This window comes from Pelodiscus sinensis, chromosome 1 (assembly GCF_049634645.1).
Source record: "Pelodiscus sinensis isolate JC-2024 chromosome 1, ASM4963464v1, whole genome shotgun sequence".
Lineage (NCBI taxonomy): Eukaryota > Metazoa > Chordata > Testudines > Trionychidae > Pelodiscus > Pelodiscus sinensis.
In genome coordinates, this window is record NC_134711.1 from 82,823,483 (window position 1) to 82,833,184 (window position 9,702).

Here is a 9,702-nt window from a genome sequence, read left to right on the forward strand (position 1 = left end):
TTATCTTGAATGCTGTTTTGCTAGCAGAGCTCCAGCAATATGCTCCCTATTGTAATAGCTAATGCATCAGGCTTACCTCTAGCAATGCTAGGGATCTTTGGTTGAAATTAGATGGTTTTAGAATTACATGGGTTTTTACATCTTTCTTCCATACTCAAGGAGCAAACGAGCTTCTGCCTAATATCCATCTCCTCTCTTCCATATCCTACCCAAAATATCTCCCTCCTTGTCCATCTCCATGAGGGTCCCCTTGAATAGCACTGCCCATCTCCCACTCACAAAAGTCATATGCTCACAATGATCCTTTCTCTTCATTTCCATAATCTTGGGCAAGCAAAGAGAGATGGATGAGAAGGGTCAAATGTAAGAGGAAAGTGAGAGAGAGAAGAAGATGAAGACGATGAAGACAACAACACTGAAAGGTGCAAAGGAAAAGCTAAACCAAAACAGACAGAAGTAAAAGAAGGAAGAACAACCACAAGGCACAAAATGTTCCCATACTGTTTGTTAATTAACATGAAGGCTTAGGGCAAATTATTGAAATAAATAACCCATTACATAAAATAAGGGGGGAAAGGTGAAGGTGGAACTAGGAAAGAATGTTTTGGTGGGGAAATGGCAGGCAAATCTCAACAATTTGCTAACATGGTTTGGGTTCTGCTACAGTTTCCGCTAATGTCCATAGTAAAATTCTTATTGAGATCAGTGGGGAATACAGATACACTGTACAACAGAGATTTGATGTCAGTCACTTGTTTAAAAATGGGAACATATTTTAAACATGAGCTTTGGATTCTATAGTTTCTAGGTAAAAAATAGAGGTTGTTTATAAACTATTCTTACTGAAAATGGGTTGTGGTTTTTTTGTAAAACTTAAACAACAAATAGTCTAGTAGCACCTTAAAGACTAACGAAACATGTAGATGGTATCATGAGCTTTTGTGGACATAACTCACTTCTTCAGATGACAGGAGTATTAAAAGTCCGGATCCAAAAATAAATAAGGGAAAAGGCAGAGGAGAAGGAAAAAAAGGAGAAAAAAAGACAGTGAATAGATTGTTCAAGTAGTTACAAGTGGCTGATAAGAACAATTAGTACCTCCATTGTTTGTTTGGTTGGTTAAATCATTAGGTTGTGGAAGGTAACTGTGTCAGCTAGCTGATATACCTGTTCATTCCATTCTGATAAGACTCAAACTTGTAAATGAAGTTAAGTTCCAACTCTTCCCTATGTATTTGGCTTGTAGAATTGCCCTGAAACAACACAGTGACTTGGAGATCAATTAATGAGTGCCCGGGCAGGTTATAGTGTACCCAAAAGAATACCCAGACATGAACTACTTTAAGACAGGCGAAAAAGAGAAAACAAAATTCTACTTGTCATCACCTACAGCCCACAGCTTAAACCTCTCCATCGCATTATCAACAATCTACATCCTATCCTGGAAAATGACACCTCATTTGGGGGAAAGGCCAGTCCTCACTTACAGACAATCCCCTAACCTCAAACAAATTCTTTCTAGTAACCACACAACACACCTCCATCATAATCATCCAGGAACCCATCGCTGAAATCAGCCTCGATACCAACTCTGCCCACACATCTACACATGCGATTTCATCACTGGACCTAACAACATCAGCCACTACATCAAGGGCTCATTTAACTGCACATCCACTAATGTGATCTGTGCCATCAAATGCCAGCAATGCTCCACTGCCATGTATATGGGCCAAACTGGACAGTCTCTACAGGAAAGAATTAATGGACACAAAACAAATATCCGAAAAGGCAACACACAGAAACCTGTTGGAGAATTGTTCTTATTAACCTCTTGTAACTACTTGAACAATCTATTGCTGTCTTTTTTTCCTCCTTTTTTCCTCCTCCCTCCCCCTTCCCTTATTCATTCTTGGATCTGGACTTTTAATACTCCTCTCATCTGAAGAAGTGGGTTATGCCCACCAAAGCTTATGATTCCATCTACATGTTTTATTAGCCTTTAAGATGTTAATAGACTATTTGTTGTTTTTTAAGTTTTTCTAGATACAGAGTAACTCTGCTATCGCTCTGATGGTTTTGTGTGTGTGTTTGATTTAAACTAAGTTAAAAACAAAATCACCCCTCTGTCCCAAAGTACTGAAATATAAATGTATATACACAGGTTGATTACTGAGTGCATGCTTGGTATGCCTTTCTCTGCTAGAATAAAGAACCCTTTAATACCTGATATTTTCTGCAACAAAGTCGCCTGTCAATCTTTTTTTGAGAAGCTAAACAGTTTGAACTCTTTGAGGCTCTCACTAGAAGGCCCTTTTTCTAGTCTTTTCATCTGTGAGATTTCCTTGTGTGGGGTGTGATACCCCTTGTATTAGAAAATTATTATCTGTAATTTTTAGAATCTCTTAATATTTTATCACTGGTAGCATGAGACTGCCAGTATATGACTCCTAAGTGGAAGTTCCCCAAAACAACATAATTTTTCTTACCACCCACATTTACATGTATTTACATGTACTCTGGTTCGATTTGGTGTTCTGAATAACCAAGACTCCTTCCTTTGTTTGTTAGCACATTGGTCTGTATGCATTCAGCACCCTTTGGCTCTGAGTTTCCAATATGTTCAAATCAGGTAACAGTATCTTTAAAGTAGAGTCCCAACACCCTCCTGTTGGCTCACTCTGTCCTTCTTTAATGGGTTGTAGCCTTCTCTGATTGGGATTTTCCAAGAGTGGGCCACAGTTAAAGGGCAGAGTCATTGTGACACAGCAAGCTATCCAAGTTACGTCGTGCCTACTGCTCCAGATCTTAAACTGGCCTTGAATATGTATTCACAAATTCTTTCCACCGTGCCTTCATTCCCACCATACAAATGTTCTATATGATTTGACACAGAAAGTGTTGCCACCAACACTGGGGAGTTCTTTAGCTGACCTTTTCTTAACAAATAAAGAAGAAATGATCACAGAACAAAACTTAGTGGTAGCTTAGGTATAGGTGATTGGAACGTGACCAGACTCATAATATGCAAACAGAATAAAGTCCAGAGCAATAATATATATTTTTGATGGTTTTAAGATGAAAAATTATAAATCAAATCAGCTGGAGGAAAAATGTAATTAACAAAATATGAATGTAACTGGGAAGTTTTAAAGAATACTTGAAATGCTTCAATAGCTACAATTGAGAAAGAAGGTCACATTGGTTAAAAATTGACCTGGTTTAGAGGGGAAGTGAAGGCCATTATAAAAATGTATATGTAAATAACAAATGGAAGAAAGTGGAAATCGATGGTAATGAGTTGTAGAAAATGGATAACAGAATTAAAGGGACACAAGGGAGACTCTGCTTATATCTAAGGAGATTGTTAAACAGCAGCTCTAAAGACATATTTAAATCAGCAGGTTCAAATAATTTGCATCCAAGTGTTTTTAAAAGAGCTGGCTCAGGCACTCATGAGATCACCATTGTTGATTTGTAATAAGTCTTGAAAACACTGGGGATGTTCCAGAATGTTGAAAGAAAGATAATGTTATACCCAATATATAAAAAAGGTATAAGGATAATGCATATAATGATAGGCTGTCAGTCTGACATTGATGCTGGGTAAGATAAAGGAGCAGTTTGTTTGGAATGTGATTAATAAAGAATTAACGGAGGGTAATATAATTAATGCCAATCAGCAAGGAGTTTATGAAAAATAGATCTTATTAAATGAACTTGAAATCTTTTTTTAATGAGATTATAGGTTTGGTTGATAAAGGTAATGGTATTGATGTAATAGGTTTAGACTTTTGAAAGGCCCTTGATTTGATACTGTACAACATTTTGATTAAAAAACTACCATGATATAAAATTAACATGACACTCATTAAAGGAAGTAAAAGCTGACTAACTAATAGGTCACAAAATATAATTGCAAATGCAGCATTGTCATCAATTGTGTTGCTAGTGAGTCCCTCAGGATCAGTTCTTTGCTCTGCACTATTCAGCATTTATATTAATGACCTGAAAGAAAATATAAGATTGTCACTCATAAAGTTTACAGGTACACAAAGAATGGTGGATGTTGTAAACAATGAAGAGGACTAGTTTGTGATACTAAGTAATCTGGATCACTTATTAAGTTTGCCACATGCAAACAATATGTTATTGAATTCATCCCAGTGTACATGTATACACCTCGGAACAATGCATGTACAGGGTGGGGGACTCTATCTTGAGAAGCAGGGGCTCTGAAAAAGATTTGGGGGTTGTGGTGGATAATTAGCTGAACATATGCTTGCTGTGTCATACTGTTGCCAAGAAAGCTAATGTGGTCCTTGGATGCATAAACAGGGGAGGGAATCTCAAGTAAGATTACAAAGGTTATGTTACCTGGTGTATGTGGAACTGGCATGACTGCTTCTAGAATACTGCATCAATCCAATTAAGGATGTTGAAAAATTGGCAAGGGTTCAGAAAAGAGCCATGAGAATGACTGAAGAGTTGGAAAATATGGCCTTGTAGTGATAGACTCAAGGAGCTCAATATATTTAGCTTAAAAAGAAAAGTTTAAGGGTTGAATTGAGTCCATTCTGGAAGTTCCTACTTGAAGAACAAATATTTGATAATGGGTTTTTCAGTCTAGCAGAGAAAGCTGTAACATGGTCCAATGACTAGAAGCTGAAGCTAGATAAATTTAGATTGGAAATAAAGTGTGCCTTTTGAACAGTGAAAGCAATAAGCCATCAGAACAACTTACCACAGAAGTTCTGTGACCATTGTTATAGGATCAAAAGATCATAGCACTGGAAGGGGCCTCAAAAGGTCTTCTAGTTCAGTCTCCTATACTCAAGGCAGAGCTAGGATTAGTTGGGCCCTCCCTGTCAGGTATCTGGAACTTTTTAAGAGTGGGTTAGAAAATGATAGTTATTCCACAACCTCTCTAGACAATTTATTCCAGTGCTTAACCACCCTGACAGGAAGTTTTCTTAATATCCAACCTAAACCTCCCTTGCTACAATTTAAGCACTTTGCTTCTTGACTTAGCCTCAGAGGTTTAGGAGAATAATTTGTCTCCCTTCTTATAAGAAGAGTAGAGTGGAAGAATTATTTCTTGCATCTTGCTTGCAACACTCCTGATAATACATACCAGAATGATGTTTGTTTGTTTTGCAACAGTGTTACACTGTTGGCTCAGAGTTAGCTTCTGATCCAATATTACCCTTTCTGTGATATTTCTTCCTATACAGTCATTTCTCAATTTGTATGTGTGCAACTGATTGTTCCTCCCTAAGTAGAGTGCTTTACATTTGTTGAATGTGTTGAATTTCATCCTATTTACTTCAGACCATTTTGCCAGTTTATTCTGAATTTTAATCCTAGCCTCCAAACCAGCTGTTCTAACCACTGGGCTGTGGCCAACTGCTGGTCCGTGGACCTCTGGCTGTCAGGCAGCAGTGGATTTGGGGGCTGGTGTATACTGTTCTCACCATGGCTGCTTGGGAGAGGTGTATCCTGCCTCTCAGCCAACCAGCACAAGGCCAGGGCAGGGTCTCCTCCAGCTGTGGAAGAGCACTTCCCAACAGCCAAGTCAGGAGGGGAGGTACACTAGGGTGGTGTACCCCAGCCCCAGCCCCCAATGCCACTGTGACATGGGCAGCAGCACAAGGCTAGGTGAGAGGGGCAGGGCTAGTGATGGGGGACTCTGGAGGCTGAGCTAGTAGTGGGGGGCTATGGGGGCAGGGCTGGCACTGGGGGACTCTGAGGACAGGACTAATATTGGAGGCTGGCACTGGGGAGCTCTGGGGGGTTGGGTGCAGTGGGGCTCTGGAAACAGGAGGCTGGTACTGGGGGGTCTGGTGGTGGAGAAGGCTAAGTGGCAGGGGGCTGGCACTGGGAGGATTGGGTACAGGTGACTCCGGTTAGTGGTTGATGCTGGGGGTAGTGAAGGGACTCTGGGGGCTAGGCTTTTGGCAGACCAGTAATGTTTTATTTGCGTATTTATCATTTGCATAAGGAATATGCAAATAAAATGTTACCGGTCCACCAGAAGTTTATGAATGGGTTTGCCAGTCCCTGGTAACAAAAGGCTGGGAACCACTGCTCCAAACCATTTACAACTCCTCCCAGCTTGGTACCATCCACAATCTTTATGGCTGTGTCTACATTAGCACCCCTTTCCTGAAAAGGAATGCTAATGAGACACTTCGGAATTGCAAATCCGCGGGGGATTTAAATATCCCCCGTGGCATTTGCATTTACATGGCTGTCGCTTTTTTCCGGCTCGGGGTTTTTGCCTACTTTCAATAAGGGATCTTCCAGAAAAGGGCTTATTTTCCGGAGAATCGTGTATACACTGGCGCTTTTCTCCGGCAAAAACCCCGAGCCAGAAAAAAGCGGCAGCAATGTAAATGCAAATGCCACGGGGGATATTTAAATCCCCCGTGGATTTGCAATTCCGAAGTGTCTTATTAACATCCCTTTTCCGGAAAGGGGTGCCAATGTAGAGACAGCCTATAAGTATACGCTCTGTGCCATTATCTAACTAATTGATGAAGACATTGACTAGAACTAGACTCAGAACTGATCCCTGTGGGACTGCACCCAACATGACCTTCCAGATTGACTGTGCATCGTTGATAACAATTTCCAAAGAGTAGTTACCCAACTATTTATGCATCCACCTCCATATAGAGCAGAGGTGGGCAATAATTTTTGGTGGGGGCCACTCCAAGATTTTGGAAAGTGGTCAAGGGCTGCACTTTTCTGTAGAAGAGATGTGGGGTCTAGGATGGAGGTTGGGTGGAAAAGGGTGCCCGGGGAAAGGGACTAGGGTGCAGGAGATGGTGTGAGGTCTGAAAGGGAGTTTGGGTGAAGGAGGGTGTTATGACCTGGGTCAGGAGATTGGGGAGCAAGGTCTGGGAGGGTGTTGGGTGCAGGAGAGGATTCTGGCCTGGGGGAGGAAGGGGTACAGGGCCTGGGACGGTATTGTGACTTAGGAAAGGAGGGTGCAGAGGGTTTGGATGGTGACCTGGGGGAGGGAGTTGGGGTATAGGAAGGGCAGGGATGCCAGAGGCAGGCTTTGGTGGGAGGCGCTTACCTAAGCCAGCAGCCCTGAAGCACTTCCAAGGCAGGCTGGGTTCTCTTTTGCTGCAGCCCCAGATCACTTAGAGCTGCAGGCTGTTCCCTCCATGTGGGTCTCAGCTCTGGGAGGGGAAAGAGGCTTATGCTGACCCTAGGCCCCAGGCCAATCTCTCAGCTCCTGTTGGCTGGTTGTTTCCAGCAAATAGGAGCTGAGAGGTTGGCTGGGTTAATTTCTATTGGCCAGTTGTTTCTGGCCAATAGAGGCTGAGGATTGGGTGAGGGGCAGAGATATCACATGAAGTCTCCCCCGCAATCTAGAGCAGAGAGGTGCTGGTCTTCACTTTGAACCAGCAGCAGCTGTATGTCTGAGGGTCCTGACAGGATGGTCCATGGACTGGTTCTAGTGGCTTCATAGGCTGGATCTGACTCCCAGGTCGTATTTTGCCCAGTCCTGGTCTAGGGTTCAATTCCTTAATTTTTTTAATGAGGTTTTGTGAGATAGTATCAAAAGCCTTACTATCATCAAGATATACCATACCTACTGCTTCCTCCTATATACAAAGCCTAATACACTATAAAGACATCTATCAGGCTGCTTTGACACAGTGGCTGTCTCTACACTGGGCCACTAATTCTGGAAAATCAGCCGCTTTTCCGGAATAAGCTGCGAGCTGTCTACACTGGCCCCTTGAATTTCCGGAAAAGCACTGACGATCTACTGTAAGAAATCAGCTGCTTTTCCGGAAAAACTATGCTGCTCCCGCTCGGGCAAAATTCCTTTTTTCGGAAAACTGTTCCGGAAAAGGGCCAGTGTAGACAGCACCGTAGTCTTTTCCGCAAAAAAACCCCGATCGCGAAAAAAGGGCTTTTCTGGAAAAGCATCCTGCCAATGTAGATGCTCTTTTTCCGGAAATACTTATAACGGAAAACTGTTCCTTTTTAAGCATTTCCGGAAATTCATGCCAGTGTAGACGTAGCCAGTTTGTACTTGACAAATCCATGCTGACAGTTACTTATCACTTTATTATCTTCTAGATGTTGTTGTGGGTGGAAAACCAGAAGACCATTGTATTTTGAGAAGTTAGTGAATATTCCCAGTTCTCATGTCTGCAAACTAGAAAGCAGGCTTTGGCCTGCCGTTAGCAAGGAAAATTCCCCACTAGCTAACTTGTTAGAGAGATAGTTTAGATAAGCTTTGGGGTAAACAAGCCTGTCTGTGGGACTCTTCTCACAGAGGTAGGTATTTGGTTTTTTTGTTTTTTCCTCTGCACATAGTTAGTTGCTGCTTCTAGAATTTTGTGTACAGGCTATATATCGGTTATTGTTGCCAATGCCCTTTGGCCTTCCCGAAGAACCTGGAACTGTACAGAGGTGCCTTTTTGACTTGGCCCAGGAAACCATCCTTTGCTGAGTCAGAGTCCCCAGGAAGCCAAAGGGATGTTGTAAGCCTCCTCTTGCCTTTTCTTTTTATATCATCTGTAATATCTAATAAACCTTGCATTTATTCGAATTAAGCAATTTGTGTCTTCTTGGTTACCCTCCAAACCTGAGAGCAGAGTCTGGCTAGCCCAACCTCTGAAGTAAGACAGATGTCTGCAAACTGATTGCTTAATTATTTGCTCTTTTATCTTTCTGGGTACTGAAATTAAGTTGACTGGTATGTATTTCCCCAGGTTGTCCTTATTCCCCTTTTTATAGATTGGCACTAGATTTGCTCTTTTCCTGTCCTCTGGAATCTCACCTGTCTTCCATGACTTTTTGAAGACAATTGCTAATGACTCAGATATCACCTCAGTCAACTTCTAGACTATTCTCAGATGTATTTCATCAGACCCTGGTGACTTGAAAATATCTAAATTGTCTATGCAAATTTTAACTTGTTTTTCTCCCATTTAATCTCTGATAATACCTCTTTTTCACTGGCATTCATTAAGTTAAGTAGCAGTTGGATAGCTAACTGTTGGTGAAAACTGAAAAAAGAGTCATTGAGCACTTGTTATTTTCACATTTTCTGCTATTTCTGTACCCTCACTAAGTAACAGAGCTTATACAGAAGATTAGGCAAGTTGTTCACTATGGTTTTTTCTGGTCTTGGAATCTGAGAATCTACATAATGTATATAGCATCTTCTGTGTCCATTCTTTTCTTGGTTCTGTTGGGTATCTTCCGTGAATATTTGTTCCATTATTGATGCTGTCACTTCACATGTTCCAGTGCCAGTGCCTAGTGCTTCTTTTATGTTATCCTTTTGATGTTTTACTATTTTCCATGTGCAGATGTTAACATAACATTCATCACTCACTATGTCTAGACTGCAAGCCTCTTTCGAAAAAGTGTGTCTAGAGTACAATCAGTACTTTCAAAAAAGAAAGCCGCTTTTTTGAAAGAGAGCACCTAGGCAGTCTGGATGCTCTCTTTCAAAAACGCACAGTTTGCATTATATAGCACTTTTTTTGAAAGAGCACTTTCGAAAAAAGGCATTCTTCCTCGTAAAACGAGGTTTTCCACGGTCGAAAGAACGCAGCAGCAGTCTAGACGCAAGTAAAGATATTTCAAAAAAAGGCCACTTTTTTCGAAAAATCTCTGTAGTCTAGACACACCCTCAATGTTCATTTCCTCTGTGTTACAGCAACT